The sequence below is a fragment of the Tursiops truncatus genome, chromosome 16, assembly GCF_011762595.2.
Source record: "Tursiops truncatus isolate mTurTru1 chromosome 16, mTurTru1.mat.Y, whole genome shotgun sequence".
NCBI classification, from domain to species: Eukaryota; Metazoa; Chordata; class Mammalia; order Artiodactyla; family Delphinidae; genus Tursiops; species Tursiops truncatus.
The window spans coordinates 35,056,515-35,072,172 of record NC_047049.1 but is presented as its reverse complement, the minus strand read 5'-3'; the positions used below and the strand labels follow the sequence as shown (position 1 = coordinate 35,072,172).

Below are 15,658 nucleotides of genomic sequence, written 5' to 3'. Positions count from 1 at the left end.
AACCGAAGCCGAGGATAAGAGGCCTTGTGGAGGGAAACCAAGGTGCCCCGGACAACAGCCAGCAACTGCCAGGCATATGAGCGAGACCATCCCAGACCTTGTAAATAGGGGTTGGCAAACTACAGTCCTTGCACCAAATCGAGCCCAGCTCTTCTTGTATAGCCTATGAGCTAAGAATGGTTTTAACCGTTCCAATGGTTGGAAAATATCAATAAAAGAAGAATATTTTGTGACTCATGAAAATTATATGAAATGCAAATTTTAGAGTCACAAATAAAGCTTTATTAGAACATAGCCACACTTACTTGTTTACAAATTGTCTATTGTTTCTTTTGTGTTATAATAACAGACATGAGTATTTGTGACAGAGATCATATGACCATGGAAACCTAAAATATTTAATAGCTGACCCTTTATAGAAAAAAAGTAAGCACAGCTGAGTCTCCAACTGAATACAGCTGGGTGAGTGGGCACAAAGGAAGCAAGCAGAGGCTAGGACCTGATCCTGATGCAGGATCAGAAAACAAATCCTTATTTTAGAGCACTAAGTCTAAGGGTGGCTTGTTATACAGCAATAGATAACCAAAACACTTATTTATCTGACTTCCAGTTAAGTGAAAAATAATTTCTAATACGAAGCCAAAACAAAACATGTCTGTTTTAGCAAAAAACCAAAAACCTCTCAAAACATTGAGGATCTAAACCAAACTTCTCAAACTTTTTTTTTCATGTGCACATTTGTGATTTTTCAGGTAATTATATTTAACAGTCTAGAGAGCAAATAATTAGTAGAACCAAAAGTCTCCACTGAACTATGTTAAATGCCCTCGGTTCACAATGGATTTCTTCCTTATCTCTGATTTTCAGGATTTCATGCCAACAGACTGGTAGCCTGTGATTCAGATGAGAACGCCTGAAAACAGCTGAAAACAGTTTATTCCTTCCTTCGGCGTCCTCATCACTGGTAATTGAACTGCTCCGAGACGAACCTGAGAAGAAATACCTTGCATCAGTTTGCTTTCTGAGTACTGCCATGGTTAACTGACATCCTGTGCAGGAGACGCAGCCGTAGCCTAACCACAGAAACAGAAACAGAAACGTACAGTTTCCGGCCTCTAACAATGAAAGCTGGGACCTGTGAGATCTGGGAAAACCTGAGTCTGAATCTTCCCACTTGGAGCTCCTGCCTCGAACGCAGCAGTCAAGTTCCCAGAATGTATCAGAGGGATCACAGAATTAAGAGGTAAAAGACCCAAGTTCTCATCCTGGGCCATTTCAGGCATCTTCTGTACAAATGAGGAGTATGATAACGCCTCACTTATTACCTAACAGTCATAATGTCTAATAACACCTGACAATATCTAATGTTCACATATTGAATATTAACACCGTGCCAGGTAATGTTCTGGGGATGCAGCAGACAAAACTGAGTCCTTGCTCTCACGGAGGTAGAAGTTTATGGTGGGAGTGACAACTCTTGATGTAAGTTTTACAGGGATCTTCTGGCCACTCTGATGAGAATTGATTGCAAAGAGAGAGAGACCAGTTAGAAAGCTATTGCAGTAAGACAGGTGACATTTGACTGTGGCTTGATGATGGTAGAAGGAAAAGTGAGGAAAGGTGATCAGAGCGTGGATGTGTTTTAAAGGTAGAACCAACCAAATGTTTCTGCTGGAAAAGTGGTGGAGTGTGAGGAAAAGAGGAGAGTCAGAGATGACCCCGAGGAAAGTGGTGGAGTGTGAGGAAAAGAGGAGAGTCAGAGATGACCCCGAGGGTTTTCTCTGAGCAATTGGGGTGGTGGCACCTCCATGTGGAGTACGGAGATGGAAGACGCCACAAGACGACCTCTTTGAATATGGCTGCTCAGGCAAGGTCCTTCCCTGGATCCCGGCTCCTTCTCTGTGGGTTGGACACGTGCTAGACACAATGACCCCCAGTGGGCAGTTATTCAGCTCCAAGCAGCTCCCCCATTTTTCTGGGGCAAGCACCTCTGTGCCCTTCACTATGGTGGTCCCTGGCAGCCCTGTTCTCCCTCTGGTGCCACTCTCATCTACCCTTTGGAGACTTTGGGCGCAAGAGGGCTCCATTTTATGTGCCTTTAGGGGAATGAGAACCTGAGGGTGGCGTTCTTATCCCTCTTTGCCTCCCCGCCTGCTCCTGATCTCTCCCCAGGGCTCAGACTACTGGGGTGGGTCTGTAGCTCAAGAGGCAGTGCAGACTTTCATCTCTAGGGATCGAAATGGCAATCTATCCACCAGAGTTTAGACAGTTATCTGGGGCTTCACTTCCCTAGCTGGAGGGAGAGATGGTGGGTGACCTTCTCCCTGAGAGAGGGGCAGCCTCTCTTTGAAAATGATGCATTTTCTCAAAGGGAACCTCCTTCCAGATTCCAGTCCCCTCTTATATCTCTTCTCCCCATGGGGCCCTGTCTTGCACAGGTGATGATGGTGGGTGGTAGCAGGTGAGAGGAGTGGTCCTATAGCCAGAATGGGACTTTCTTTGAATTGGAGCTCTGAGAACTTAAGATCTCAATAGTATTATCTCTGCTCCATAAAGCAAACTCAGGAGCAGGGAAAAAGAAAAACCTTAATCAATACTTCGCAACATCCCATGATGTACAGGATGAGTTGTTGCCATGAAGAGAGCCCTGTCTGTCCCTAAGGACACACATCAGAAATAGCAGTCCCTGCCCAAGGCAATGAGGGAAATTCCTATCAACAGCAGAGATGTGGAAATATCCATTTCCCACCGATGTCAAGGCCAGGGGTGGAGATTCTGGCCTAAAATAACTTTCTCTGGGCCAAGCAGCCTAATGGGACTTTTAACCTCTCTAAGACTCAGTTTCCTGACCTGTAAAATTAGCGTTGAATTAGTCTGCCTGGTTTTCCCAGCTCAGATTTTTAAGAGTTAAGATGATGGAATGTGCTGATGTTGTATAAATAAAAGAAACCAGTCATTTTTTTTAGCTATCTGGAAATCCCCTTCACAATTTGTGACTAGAGATAGAATTCAGATTTATAACCCGAGATAATATTTTCCTATCTCAAATATCCCCAGTTACTCTCTGGCTTACTGTTATATTCCATTGTGAGTTAAGCCAAATAGATGTTCTGATTAAATAAAAGCAAAAATTAAGTAACTTGTACTTCATACTGGTAAGTAAACTCATAAAACTAGAGTGTCACGGCAAAGATGTCAACTGTAACTCATAGAATCTCTTAAAGGAGTCCAATGACAAATGGAGAAGGAACAAGCAGGGATGTCTTTGTCCAGGACTATTAAAATGATCTTAAAACTACAAGTTGGGTTTGTTGGAAGGACACGTGGGATCTCCTGGAACCCAGGGGGAGGCCGGGCAGCAGACCCCATGGGGACTGGTCCCAGGGGCTGGGGCAGTCCTCCTTACCAGCTATCCAGGCACATGGCCCTTTATCTCGGCTTCTGTCTGCATATCTACAGGCAGACCTCAGAGACAGTGTGGGTCCAATTCCAAACCACCACAATAAAGCAAGTCACATGAATTTTTTGGTTTACCAGTGCATATAAAAATTATATTCACACTACGCTGCGGCCCATTAAGTATGCAATAGCATTATGTCTGAAAAATGCACATACCTTAATTTAAAAATACTTTAGTGATAAAAAATGCTAACCATCATCTGACAACGCAGCGTTGTCACAAACCTTCAATTTGTAAAAAATGTAACAAAGCAAAGCACGATAAAGCAGAGATATGCCTGTACTTCCCTTTTACTGAGGAGGAGGTGTAGGCAGCGTTGACAAACTGATGACACAGTGTACGACAAAGTGCAAATATCTCAGTGAGCCTTTTTCTTAATAAAACTAAGTCTTGAGTTTTGATTACTGTGCTTCTGGCTTTAATGGCCTTTGCTGCCAAGGAGTGCCTACGAAGCTTAAATTGTAGGTGCCTGAGGAACACCAGAAAAAAAAAGATAAAGCACTGAATAACAAGAAAGGGAGAGTTGATTGAAGACTTTCAACTCCCTGGGCTTCCCTGGTGGCACAGTGGTTAAGAATCTGCCTGCCAATGCAAAGGATATGGGTTCGAGCCCTGGTCTGGGAAGATCCCACGTGCTGCAGAGCAACTAAGCCCGTGCACCACAACTACTGAGCCTGCACTCTAGAGCCCACAAGCCACAACTACTGAGCTTGTGTGCCACAACTACTGGAGACTGCGCACCTAGAGCCTGTGCTCTGCAACAAGAGAAGCCACAGAAATGAGAAGCCCGTGCACCGCAACTAGAGAAAGCCCGTGCACAGCAATGAAGACCCAACGCTGCCAAAAATAAATAAATTAATTAATTAATTTTTAAAAAAGAAAACTTTCAACCCCTGAAAGATGGGAACAAGGCCTGAAGACTCCCACATCCCTAGTTCATGATTCTGGAGACAGTTGTCCTGTTGAGTTAAAGATGTCATTTAAAAAGTTTGGCTAGAAATAATGACAGTGTCAGAACCTGCTAACCACGTTAAGATTTGAGAAAGAGACTTCAGTAAGAAAAAGTGAAACTTTGCCTATTATTCAGACATCTTTGGCCATCTTCCTTCCTTCCTTCCTTCCTTCCTTCCTTCCTTCCTTCCTTCCTTTTTTTGGAAATAATTTCCAGACCTCACAATAATTTGAGCCAAAAGTTACAGGCCCAGATCCTAGCCCAGGCTTTGACGCTAATTTTCCAAAAACCTTCTCCCTGGAGCCTGGAGTTTGATGAATGGCACAGAGCTCCTTCGCTGCTGCGAAGGCAGCAGTGGCAAAATGCTTTGATGTCTTAGGGCTGGTGGCAAAATGCTTTGATGTCTTAGGGCTAGAATGCTGGTTCCATCGCTTACCAGCTCTGTGCCCTTGGTAATATACTTAACCTCTCTAAGTTTTTCTCATAAAGACTTGAATGGTTAGCTTTTCTTGTGGTGTGTCATTTGTGTTATATTCTTTAACTCTTTAGATGCAGTGTTTATCACCTACAATACTTCATCCTATCTCCTCCACCACTGTTGATACAGTGCCAAGCTGGGAGCCTATGTTCCATAAATGTTTATCATTTTCTTGATTTTGGCAAAAAATATTTATAATCATTTATTAAGATTTCACTCTGGGCAAGACATCAAAACTGGTTACTTTGCTGGGGGGAGAGGGAGAAGGAAAATCAAGGAATAAGCTTTGGGGGCTTACCTGGTGGTGCGGTGGTTGAGAGTCCGCCTGCCAATGCAGTGGACACGGGTTCGTGCCCCGGTCCGGGAAGATCCCACATGCCGCGGAGCAGCTGGGCCCGTGAGCCATGGCCGCTGAGCCTGTGCGTCCAGAGCCTGTGCTCCGCAACGGGAGAGGCCACAACAGTGAGAGGCCCGCGTACCACAAAAAAAAAAAAAAAAAAAGGAATAAGCTTTGTCTTTAGGTCTTTAGGAATGTTCAAATCAGGTACCTGGCAGTCTCTCCTCTTCTCTCCCACAATGTGTGACTCTAGGGAATTACTTGGGAGTGGAAACTGTTGGGACCAGAGTTGTGGTCTAGCTAGATGATTCTGGCTTTCTGGTGGCCTACAGAGAGGGAGCTGCTGCTGCTCGTTAGCTGCCCCGTTTTCCTAAAACAAATACGTATTGGACGTTAAGGAGCTATGCAGTTATTTTCTAAAATGTTCACTTATTGCCTCAGAGATCTGGAGCTGCAAAAGCTGGGGGCCAGGGCAGAGGTGAAGAGGAGAGTTATTTGTGCATCGTCCTCCTGGCTTTGCCCCCTCTCCTAATTTCCTTGCACCCCAGAAAGGAGCAAGTCCTCACCCTGCAGGCACCCAGGGCCTCTCCCGTGGACACCCTCCCGCTTCTCCAGCTCTTTCTCCTCCAGCCAGTTCTCTCTGATCTTCCAGGGTGGAAGGTTAAGGTTGGAGGAGTGTGAGTTCTGGTCCCATGGATGAGGGGAGGGGGATGCAGCAGAAAAGAATGGGAGGGGGAGGGGGAGGGGAGGGGGGGAGGGGAGGGGAGGGGGAGGGGAGGGGAGGGGGAGGGGAGGGGAGGGGAGGGGGAGGGGAGGGGAGGGGAGGGGGAGGGGAGGGGAGGGGAGGGGGAGGGGAGGGGAGGGGGAGGGGGGGAGGAAATTTCCATTTCAGGTTGCCATTAATTTCCTCCTCAATAATCTAAAATCACACACTATTGGCAAGCCAGAAGACTAACTTTCCTCGGCTAATACCCACTCCAGTGTAACCTGGGTGAGGAGTTCCTACTCCTTCTCTGAACAGAACTTTGGACCTGTTTCTGGTGAAAAAAAAATCTGGCCTTATCGAGCAGAGAGAGTTTGTCTCCTCCATATTCTGGGTAATTATGAAGCTTCCTGGCATTAACTGACAATGATGGATGCCTATTATCCCTGATTTCTCCTCCTTTCCAGGTTGAAGAATAGGAGGCAGGTAATGGTGGAGGTTCAGCCAACCTTATAACAATGGATTACAAGAGCTAATGTCAATTCACACAGCATCCTTCCATAGGATTCCAAGGAAGTGTTGGTCCCCTGAGAAATCGAACTGCCTTCTCCATGATTTCTAGAGAAGCTGCTTGAATTACCCTTTCCTGTATACTAAGAGTACCACACACAACTCAGTGTAATTGTTTTATCCATCTCTACCACTCCACACCTAAGGCCGTGAGCCATCTGAGGGCAAAGGCTGACCCACCACCAGCAACTAAGGGCATGCTAGCTGCCCTCCCACCACCCCTTGCACACAACATTTTGTGAAAAGAAAAGAGGAATCTTTTGCCTCCCTTGTAAATGTTCAGTAAGTTCAGCATCCCCCCAAGCTCTGAGTTATACTATAAAGTCAGTCCATAATGGATGAGATGAGATGTATACAAAGACAGGCAAAAGGCAGATTGGCTTCCAGGCCTGAAGCTGCAAGGCTGGGCAATTCTGTCTCCACTGACTTGTCTAAAGCTTCATAGAGTGAATGGTATTACTATAACCCAGAAGGATGGTCAGACAACTGTAGCTCTAGTAAAGGACGAACCAGGAAGAAAGAACCTGCAATGTGTCTCCAGCGCTGACCCTCAGCTGTGACCTGTCTGTCCCAGGTTGTACAGACAGATGATTCAGCTCGCAGAGCCTGGAGCCATAAAATATTTGAATCATACATGCAATTCCCCTTCTTCTGATTTCATGTTCACTAAGCAACTGTAACTGTAATCAAATTACACTTTGACTTCCCATGTATTTATTAATACCCCACTTTGTTCTAAAAAGCTATGAGGGAACTTGTGAAAGTGCACAAGCTTCCATTTAAAAAATAAAATTTAATATAAATTGTTACTGTGGGGTTTTGGTTTTTGCCTGCCCTATATCCATTTTTTTTTGTTTTTAAGTCATTACTGAATTTGTTACAATACTGTTTCTGTTTTATGTTTTGGCCTTTTGGCCACAAGGCATGTGGGATCTTAGCTCCCCAACCAGGGATTGAACCTGCACCCCCTGCACTGGAAGGTGAAGTCTTAACCACTGGACCACCAGGGAAGTCCCTGCCCTATATCCATTGTATCCTTATTTATCTACATTTTCTTGGAGAGAACTATCTACCTCTCAGGTGGAACTGGTACCATCTCATCACAAGTTCCTATACCCGGGCAATATGAGAATTCCATGAGCCTGGTCTCCGGGGCTTGGCCAAGTCCCCCATGGAAACTCAATTCCTGAGATCTTATTGGAATCATGGGGAAAAAGAAGCTCTTCTTCCACTGGCATTGCTGTCTGTAGGGTGATATAAGTCTGGTGGTGCCAGGAGCCACCAGGTGGGGAGGCAGGAGCCTGAGAACAGAGGTACCATAGAAGAGAGCAAAGCCAAGAGATGGAAGGAAAGAGACTGAGTACTGATGAGAATATTTTTTAATTTTTAAAATTAAAAAAAATTTTTTGGCCATGCCACTCGGCATGTGGGATCCTAGTTCCTCAACCAGGGATCGAACCCGTGCCTCCTGCATTGGAAGCGCAGTCTTAACCACTGGACCACCAGGGATGTCCCCACTGATAAGAATTTTTGAATTCTTAGTTCCAGCCATGGCTAAAGCTAGACCAAGTCGTGGGTTTTCTTAGTAGACCTAATATAGTCCCTCTTTTCTTGATTAAGTTGAGTTTCTAGCCACTCTCAGCTGAGGGTCCTGATTAATTCAGTGTATGAGAAAAGTAGAGAGAAAAAAAATTAGCATAGAGAAGAAAAAATAAGACTAGTAGTAAGGTGAGCATACATACCCACAAAATGCTTGCCATGAACACAGTATCCTTGTTAGTGCTGGCCCACAAACTCACCTCAAACTCCATAGTAGTCAGCAGGGGTGGAATCTGCTTACTAATATTAAGTAGAGGACTCAGAAGAAGAAAACTAAGCAAACACTCAGGAGAAAGATTACTATCCCTGATGATAAAAATTGAAAGGAATTTCCCCCTTCGGCTCCTTGTAAAGATGCTGTGTGAAACAGTGAATCACACCCTCAATAATATTCTTACAATAAATCCAACAATGCATTAATAACTTACATGGGACTGTTTCTTATAACATCTTGTGAAGTGGATTGATGACCTAACACCAAAGCCCAGTTCAACAAGGACAGCTTTAAAGTGGGGGGAGTGATGCCAGTCTTGTATATGGCTCTCTGCTAACACGCTTGGTCAAAGTGACCCCTCTAAGATGAACAAGCTGCACACTGTACCTCTAGGTGCCTGAATGGTTTGGGGCCATAAACCAGTTACAATTCCTTTGCTTTGGGAAGCTGATCTGCATCTTATATTCTATGGTAATTAGATGGATGAATCATTGTCTATTAAAGCCATTTTTACTCTGATGCCATAAAACTCTGTCTTATGCAAAGAAGAGAGTGGGCCAGGAGAGGGAGGCTTCCTTTCTAGTTTTCCTAGAAGGGATCCCTCCCTGATTTAAAGGAGCCTTCCTGCCTGAGATCTGACAGAGACACAGGATTTTTGCGGTTTTTTAATCTAATGAATTTCTTCATATATATAGTTGTTTACAATGTTGTGTTAGTTTTTTCTTTTTCTTTCTTTTTTGTTTTGGCCATGCCATGTGGCATGTGGGATCTTAGTTCCCAGATCAGGGATCGAACCCATGCCCCTGCATGGAAGCTCAGAGTCTTAACCACTGGACCCCAGGGAAGTCCCCATGTTGTGTTAGTTTCTGCTGTACGGAAACTAACGCAAAGTGTAGAGCAAAGTGATTCAGTTATACATACATATATATCTATTCTTTTTCAGATTCTTTTGCTTTATAGGCTTTTACAAAATATTGAGTATAGTTTCCTGTGCTATACAGTAGGTTCTTATTGGTTATCTATTTTATATATAATAGTGTGTATATGTTAATCCCAAACTCCTAATTTATCCCACCCACCCTTTCCCCTTTGGTAACCATAAGTTTGTTTTCTATGTCTGTGGGTCTATTTCTGTTTTGTATATAATTTCATTTTCATCATTTTTTTTTAGATTCCACATATAAGTGATATATGACATTTGGCTTTATCTGGCTTACTTCATTTACTATGATAATCTCTAGGTCTATCCATGTTGCTGCAAATGGCATTACTTCATTGATTTTTATGACTAAGTAGCATTCCATTGTATAAATATACCACATCTTCTTTATCCATTCATCTGTTGATGGACATTTAGGTTGCTTCCCTGTCTTGGCTATTGTAAATAGTGCTGCAGTGGACATGCATGTATCTTTTCGAATTATGTTTTATTTCCAGATATATGTCCAGGAGTGGGATTGCAGGGTCATATGGTAATTCTATTTTTAGTTTTTAAAGGAACCTCCATACTGTTCTCCATAGTGGCTGCATCAATTTACATTCCCACCATCATTGTAAGAGGGGTCTTCTTTCTCCACACCATTTCCAGCATTTATTATTTGTAGACCTTTGGATGATGGCCATCCTGACCGGTGTGATGTGATACTCATTGTAGTTATGATTTGCAGTGCTAACCGTGTGGCTAGCATTGTGGATTTCAAAGGCAGGCAGCCCCTGCTTGGTGACAGAAGGTGTTTCTTAACACATGTGAGTTGAATGTGTGATAATTGCACCCTAGAACTATATCTAATAAAGGTTTTCTGCTCCAATTGAGATCGAAAAGTCTATAAAATCCCTAATAACACTTCACCCTCTGAATATAATCTTGGAAGCTAGGTTTTAGCATTTTGTGTGTCTGTACAGTCAGGCCACTCAAGTTGGCTGTTCTCTTGCTCTCTGTACATCTCCTGCCTGACTAGTGCCTGCTTCACCTACACCCTAGTCATGACTGACCTTCCTACGTACTTGCCCCAGGCCCCAGCTGGTGATTGTTCTTATCAAAGGGGCCGTGAGGGGCGTGCCCCTCTACTGGTTTCCCTGGTAACTAATGAGCCCACCTGACGTCAATTCCCCTATAACTGGTAACCTCCCCGCCCCCTCCCGCCGCCCCGCGAGTGAAGACTGCCACCACGTCCTACCTGACACAGTGGGGTGTCGCTCCAGGACCTTGCTTCAGACGTGTAAGCTCCCCCACTTCGTTAAACCATGGATGTCTCTGTTGCTGACTCCGGGCTCTTTCTTCGGTCTTGAAACTGGGCAAGCACAGGCCTTACAGGCCTGCGGGGTGCAGCCCAACAGTGTCCAACCAACTCTTTTTATTTATATGGCCATTATCCATTTTTAAAATGTATGAACAGGTTCATCTCTAATAGGCACGAATTTTAATTTCTTCCTTTTCCTCCTTGTATTTCCATTTCATTTCTTCCATAGAATTTCATTCTAATGTAATATATTTTTATATTTGAAAGTCTTTTATTGATATTTACCTTGAACAAATATACTTTTGTAAATCGAAATTCTTTTTATTCTTGTGACTATAAAATTCTTAGTGTTAAAATTTTCATCTGGATTCAGTTAACATTACATAGATATTAATACATAATTGATCAAAACAACATAACTATATTACAAATTATAATAAGTACTTATTAAACATAAGAAATAACATTTTATGAAATAGCTTCCTCTTAATGAGATAGATGGGACTGGTTTTTTTCAGTTAGTTCATATACTCATGGATGAGTATTACTTACTGATAGAATGAGACAGGATTCAACATCAATTCTATTTCTTCTTTTTGTTTTTATAAGCATAAGCATTAATAAACCTGGTTCACATAACTAATTAGATGGGAATGGAAAGGATTTTGTTTTCTCAACTCAATTATATTCTCAGTTGTAGTCTTATATTTATTTATATTTGGACTCTAAGTTCTTATATAATTCTAATTAATATAATATATAATTAATATATAATATGTTATATATTCATATGTATATGATTCTTGTATATTCTAAGTTTTATTTAGAAAATCACAGTGATCCACGTTAAAATAATTTTTAGTGATCTTTGAAAAAATTACTTGGTCTCTTTTTTTTTAAATTTATTTATTTTTATTTTGGGCTGCCTTGGGTCTTTGTTGCTGCGCGTGGGCTTTTCTCTGGTTGCGGCGAGCGGGGGCTACTCTTCGATGCGGTTCGCAGGCTTCTCATTGGGTGGCTTCTCTTGTTGCAGAGCGCGGGCTCTAGGTGCGCGAGCTTCAGTAGTTGTGGCACTCGGGCTCAGTCGTTGTGGCTCGCGGGCTCTAGAGCGCAGGCTCAGTAGTTGTGGTGCACGGGCTTAGTGGCTCCGCGGCATGTGGGATCTTCCCAGACCAGGGCTCAACCCCGTGTCCCCTGCACTGGCAGGCGGATTCTTAACCACTGTACCACCAGGGAAGTCCCTTGGCCTCCTTTAATTTAGCTGAAAGCAAAGCATTGGACATCATAATACTTAGAAAATGATTCTTTAAATCCTATCATTAAAGTCATTTACTTTCTCTAAACTATCCATTTCAATTGCCCCTTTCTGCAAGCCCCAGACTTTTATACCCACTGTGAGATTCAGGATGGATGAATGGCACGTAAAGCAGAGAAGCACAGTTGTGATGAGAGTAGGGAAAGGAGGACTGGCATGATGTCTCCTCTGCCAGTCAATAGTCATATGGAAATTAAGGCTCTGGAAAAAGGCTCCCTTAAAGCTCACTCTTTATACCTTCATCCCTTAGAAAGGTACTTATTAAACCTACAAAATAAAATGTGCATCTCAGTTTGAGTGTCAATGTTCCAGTAAAGAAGGAAAAATTTATTAAAATATAGGAACTGTACTAAAAAGTTCTGTAAAGAAGCAGCAAATGGTAAAATCCTGGAGGGAGGGTGCTATGTGAGATAAGGCCATGGGAGAGGCCTCGTGACAGGTGCCACTGAATTTGAGTCCAAGGATGAGCTTAGGCAGCTTACAGAGCTGGGGAAGCACATTCTAAGGAGGAGGAACAGCAAGTACAAAGGCCCCGCTGGGAATAAACTTGGTGCGTTTGGAGTGGCAGGAATTAGGCCAGTGCCGCTGGAGCACAGTGGGCGGGGGAGGAGTGGAGGGAAGTGAGCCCAGAGAAACAGGCAGGGTCAGAATGGGCGGGACCCTGAGGGAACTGCATATTATTCCCAGTGCAGCCCAAAGCCATTTGAAGTTTAACCAGGAGAGTGATAGGAGCTGAGTTGTGCTTTAGAAAGATCATTCCAGATGCTAGGAAAAGAGGCAGCCGATGACAGGGAAGTAAGAATAAAGCCAGCTAGCAGCAAGGCCATAGGCTAAGGCAGTTGTCCATAAGGGGAAGGACAGTGGCTCAGGATAGAGGAGAAGAGTGAAGCTGTAGGAGGGGTTGAATTGGGGCAATAATTTGTAGAAAAAGCCTACAAGAATTACTGATGGATGAGATATAGAGTGTAGAGAAAGGGAAAGAATCTACCTGTAGGATAAATCCGAAAAGTAGGATGGCTTAACTATGTCTAGGACATATTTCAACATCAGAAAATTTGAACCCAGAAGTACTGGGCAGCTGTTCGGGTCATGGCACTAAGTGACCAAGAACACCAGTCTGAAAATCTACCTGGATAAGCAATGATATGGACCCCACTCATGGGTCATTCCAAGCCACCACACATGTACAAGGCTATGAAAACTGCCACATAAAATCTCTCAAAATGAGGTCCATTTTTGAAGGGGAATTCTTATTGCCACAGTTCTGGTTAGTCCAAAGTCTATGCCTATCAAGTTTTAAGTGAATTTTCTTTATTACCAAATAGGAGTTGTGAAGGTAAAATAAATGTTTCGAAATTATCCATAATTTTAGAAAATTAATTTTGAATAACTTAGCAAGAGAAACAAGCTGATCTCTCTTGCTTGTAGAAAGTGTTCTTATACAAAGAGGAGGTCAAAGAGAGCACAGCCAAAGTGTAAGGAGAAAAGTGTTATAAAATGTGCCAGGCAGGCAATTAATAAAACATTACATGATCTTTTTTTTTTTTTTTTTTTTTGGCGATACGCGGGCCTCTCACTGCTGTGGCCTCTCCCGTTGCGGAGCACAGGCTCCGGACACGCAGGCTCAGTGGCCATGGCTCACGGGCCCAGCTGCTCTGCGGCATGTGGGATCTTCCCAGACCAGGGCACGAACCCGTGTCCCCTGCATTGGCAGGTGGACTCTCAACCACTGCGCCACCAGGGAAGCCCCGATCTTTCTTTTTTAAATATTTATTTATTCGTTTATTTATTTGGCTATGCCAGGTCCTCCCAGCTGCGGCACCCGGGATCCTCGTTGCAGTGTGCAGGATCATTTTAGTTGCTGCATGAGGGATCCGTAGTTGCAGCGTGCGGGATCTTTGGTTGCAGCATGTGGGATCTAGTTCCCCAGCCAGGGATTGAACCCGGGCCCCCCAAATTGGGAGCACAGAGTCCCCACCACTGGACCACCAGGGATGTCCTTCCATGATCTTTCTTGATTTTGTGATGATTATGGTATTTTTCAGCATTTTTAAATTTGTAATTCATTTGATTTCTCAGCCTAAATGAATATTTATTTTCATACTCAATTTGTATTTTAATTTTGTATTCTTTATGTTAAACAGGACTCTATAAATTATTTCAGCTTTAGGCCCACAAAACCTGCCCCTGGCTAGTGGCATCACTTATAAGATGGGGAAGGCTTGGCAGGGAGCAGAAGATTGTTGTTGTTTGGGGGGGGATATGGTGTATGTGGGATTATCAATAGGTTTTTTTTTTGGAGGGGTGAACCTAGGTTAAATTAGAAATGACTCTTACACATCCAAATGGATGTAGGCAGTTGGATCAGTAAGTCTGGAGCTCAAGAGTTCTGGGTTGGAGACATCAGTTTGAGTGTAATCAGTGCATAGTTGGTGTTTGAAGCCCAAGCGTCTAAGAAATTAGCTAGGGAAGGAGTTTACAGAGAAGGAAGAGAAGTGAGTTCCTGACAGAGCTCTGAGGTCCTCAACATTTAGAAATTTAGTATAAAAAAAGGACTCAGGAAAGCAGGCTCCGCAGCAGTAGCCAATGACACAGCGGGGAAGCCAGGAAAGTGGGCGGCCCAGAGGACTAGAGGAAAGGACTCCACGGAAAAGGGGAGGTCAGTCAGGCCAAACCCTGCTGCGAGGCCAATAAAGACGAAGACAGAGCTGGCCAAGGGATTTGGCCATTGGTGACTCTGACAAGAGCCATTTCGCCAAAATGGTGGGTAAAGCACAACTGGGTGTGGAGAGAGTTTGGGAGAGTATGGATGGTGAGGAAGCAATGACGGTGCCTATAGACAACGCTCTTGCAGAGTATGGCTGTGAAGAGGAGCAGAAAAAGGCAGCAGTAGCTGGCGGAGGGTGTGGGCTCAAAGGAGTGTGTTTGGATTTTTTTAAATGTGTGATATTAAGGCATATTTGTGTGTGGATGGGAATGAGCCAATAGAGAGGAAAACTGATGATGTAGGAAAGAATGGGGATAATTGCAGAGGGATCTGGGTCTAAATGGAAGCATTTAGCTTAAGAGCGAGCAAGGACAGAGGGCTGGTAGAGAATCTGGTTACCAGTGCAGGTAGGCGGGTGGATTTGGCGTTGGGAACATGAGGTGTCCTCAGCTGATTGCATCTATTTTCTCTGTACGGCATGGGACAAGTTTGGAATCAGAGAATGACTATTCTTTTTTTTTTTTTTTTAATGTTTATAGCAAATGTATTTGAAATGACTAAGAACTGGAAGGAAAAAAAACACCACCAAATGTGTATCAGCTATAGAATGGGTAAATAATGTTGTTGTCCAAAATGACTCTTCTGACCATTGGGGATGAGGAACAAGAGAAAGAGTATTGAAGACTTGAAGTGAGAAAAGAAATGTAAACAGGTCTTGAGTGGAAAAGTTACATGACTTTATTGTTTGTATACTTTTCTACAAAATTGTAAACTCTTTGAGGGACGACCCATGTGTTACTCATTTCTGGAAACCCTATAGAGCCAACATGGCCTCTTGGACAAGGTTAGGCCTCTGATGTACTCCTGTTGGGCAGGTGGGTGGGTGGCTGAATGCGAGGACCCTTGGAGAAATCCAAAGGTAGAAATGAACTTCATCAAATGAAGTAAAAGACTTCATCAAATCAGGGAGGATTTGAGTGATCAGGAGGATTTTAGATGGGAATGTGGCATGAATAAAGATGTAAGGGTAGCATCTTCTGGGAAGGCTTTTCCCCGACTTGGGCAGATATATGCATGTTTGAG

The 15,658-nt window shown here is 43.5% G+C and overlaps 1 long non-coding RNA gene across 1 annotated transcript in view; it reads left to right on the top strand.

Moving 5' to 3' along the window:
• Window positions 1-379: 379 nt before the first annotated feature.
• The window catches only part of LOC141276816 (uncharacterized), a 135,294-nt gene continuing 120,015 nt past the window's right edge, over window positions 380-15,658 (top strand). The window contains exon 1 of the long non-coding RNA XR_012326993.1: window positions 380-1,243. This is a non-coding gene — a long non-coding RNA (uncharacterized lncRNA). The remainder of the gene's footprint in view (window positions 1,244-15,658) is intronic.